Raw genomic sequence first — 3,049 nt, forward strand, 5'->3', positions numbered from 1 at the left:
AAGCTGAAAAGTGGAAAAATGAAAATTTCTGTACATCAAACATTATAAGCAAAATTAGAAAACAAACAAATTATTGATAATAAAATGATCCACAACTACATATACAAGTTCAATCCCTTTTGATATATAGTGTATACACAAATACCAAGAAAATCGTAAGCCTCAGTGTAAAAGCAGCCAAGGATCATGAGCAAGTGATTTGCAGCAAAAATAAAAATGGTCAACAAATGTATTAAAAAATATTTAAATTCACTAGCAAAGATTTAATAACATTAATTTTTTGTTGTTGTTTGTTTAGCATGGGCAGGCACCAGGAATCGAACCGAGTCTCTAGGATGGCAGTCTAGAACTCTGCCACTGTGCTGTCATTGCCCGCCCTGCACTTCATTTTGAAGATAGTGAAAAGAATGTTATATAAGAGATAAAGACTGTGATGTTAGTAAAGATTTAAATTGATCCTGCCATGATGGGTAGCATCAGTTCATTGATATAGGTGTCAATACAAGAAAGTCTGTACAATGGAAACATATAAAAAAAAAGTAGTTGATTTGATGAAAACCACAAAAAGTTAAGGTTTTAGTTTGCTAAAACTTTTGGAATGCAACATACCAGACATGAAATGGCTTTTAAAAAGGGAATTTTCTATGCTACAAGTTTACAATTCTAAGGCCACTATAATGTCCAAACTAAGGTATCCAGAGAAAGATTCAAGAAAGGCCAATGGGTCCTGGATACTTCTGTCAGCTGGGAAGGCATATGGCTGGCGTCTGCTGGGGTCTTTGCCTTCTGATTTCAAATAGCTTTCTCAGAGACATTTTCTTTCTTCATCTCCAAAGGTCTCTGGCTGTATGGGTTTTGTAGCTTTTTCAAAAATGGTTCCCTCTTAAAAGACTCTGGCAGGTAACCCCACCTTGAATGGGTGAGACACATCTCCATAGAAACCACCTAATCAAAATGTCCCACCCAACAGTACTGAATGAGAATTAAAGAACATGGCTTTTTTTTTTGGATACACAACCGTTTCAAACCAGCACATCACCCTAAGCGGTAATGCTACTTGAAACATGCTATGCAAGTTTCCAGCTATGTAGGCCCCTGCGGTCACCTGAATGTAGAGTTTCTTTGACATCTTAATGTGGTACTGCAGTTGGCTGCATATTGTCACATACCTGTCATAGGCCATTGCTGCTGGAAGAGAGCAGTCCACAGTTTCAGCAAGACAGAAAAAATAAAATTGTGCCATGCATTCATATAAGGAAATCATTCTATTTTCTGAATAGAAGTTCTCTAACATCTTGTAAGTAATAGCACAGGAGTAGCAGGAATCCATTCGAGCCAGATTGCCAAGAAAGGTGTACACTGATGTGTAAAGACAATGCTCTATATAGATTAGTACCGCCAAACCAAAATTCTCCATCATGGTGATGAGATAGATGGCAAAAAACACAGCAAACAGAAGTGGCTTTTTCTCTGGCCAATCTTCAGTCCTATAAGGATAAATTCAGTTGTCATGGAGTAGTTATCTTTGGTCATCTTCACATTCTCTGTTGAGATAGCATAATGGAAAAATAAATTTTAATATAGAATGTGCATAATTTACCCTTCACATTTATCTTTGTACAACAAGCAGAGGAGCTTTCTCAATAGTTCCTCCTCGTCTTTCAAATATAGGTACAAAATATTTTAAGGGACATTATTTCCCCTAAATTTCAGTTCTATGCTCTCAAGCTAGAGGTCAGAGTTTATAGGAATATCTTGATAACTACAAAGAGAATGCTTCCAGTAGTAAAGCTTTGTTGTATGAATTTAAGCAATCCATGATTCACTGGAAGTTTTGTTTCTGTTAATTATTGTTATCTGGAAGAAAAAAACCCCATTCCAACAGCTGTGGTTGTTTCTACACCTAATTCCAAGGCAAACAAGCTGGCAGCAAATGCAGCTAATCCAAATGGAACAATTGGAAAAGGAGCTTTCTGGGCTGCAATAATGTCAGTCTTTACCATGTTCTACCCCAAAGAGAGCTGATTATAAAACTGTATGTACATGGTCATAACAAATATGGAAACAGCAAGAATACAGCCCAGTGATGCTAAAAGGAGAAAGTGTAAACAAAGCATGATTTTGGTAGCCACAACAATTGTTGATCCAAGGATAGTGATGGTCCATCTTCATCACACACCCATTACACTTTCTGTAGTGATGTGAACATGGTGCTTTGTATGCTTGGCAAACTTTGCAGTACTGGAGATACATGCTATCCTGAGAATTTTCCAATTTCTACCCCAGAAAGACAAAACCAGGACCCACAAGCATGGCATTCAAGAAATAATAAAGAATCATGACAATCCAATTTATCAACATGGTGAAATTCATGCTTTCTCCAATTTTATGTAAGAGCCAACACCACAATACCGAGTCAATCATGTTTATCATAGAACATACTGCTGTAGCAGCAAGGGCTATGATAGGACCCCAGTGACACAGTCTCTTCAACTCTTAGAGATTTTCAAACTTGTTAACAGAGCAGAATGTACCCATATTAATGAGGAAAAATTCCTTCTTATTTTTAAAATCATATAGCTTTTATTTGTCTGCACACACATTTCCATGTGCCACAAGTCCATGTATCTCCCTTCACTGTCATGCCTTCAAGTTGTGGACTGTTAATGCAGATCATGCCATTTTCATTGTTAAGCACTCAGAGCTCTGTACTTTAGCCAGAATAATCCAGTATCTTGGTTTGAAACCCAATCTCAGTCCAGTCCCTGCTGCCTGCTCCTCAGTCATCACATTCTGTGGGCAGTACAGTCTCAGCCAGAACAAATTTTCACCTCCTCGGATAACTCTGCCTGTGGGTACCTCAGTCATGGGCAGGCAGAAAGCAAATCCTGGTTGTTAGAAGCTGGGAAGAAGAACCTGTTATGTCCAGCTCATCCCTTCACCAGCGCCCTTACAGCTATTCCAAAAAGGTACTTTAATTTATATATAGTTTTATTATCCTTGGCTGTTCAAGAAAATACCATGCAACTTGTTGGTTTAAACAATGTGA

At 37.8% G+C, this 3,049-nt stretch overlaps 1 pseudogene; it reads right to left on the reverse strand.

The window, feature by feature from the left end:
* Positions 1–1,806: 1,806 nt before the first annotated feature.
* LOC143647651 (palmitoyltransferase ZDHHC6 pseudogene) lies at positions 1,807–2,538 on the reverse strand (annotated as a pseudogene).
* Between the last annotated feature and the right edge of the window lie 511 nt (positions 2,539–3,049).

This window comes from Tamandua tetradactyla, chromosome 10 (genome assembly GCF_023851605.1).
Source record: "Tamandua tetradactyla isolate mTamTet1 chromosome 10, mTamTet1.pri, whole genome shotgun sequence".
In the NCBI taxonomy this organism is placed as follows: Eukaryota; Metazoa; Chordata; class Mammalia; order Pilosa; family Myrmecophagidae; genus Tamandua; species Tamandua tetradactyla.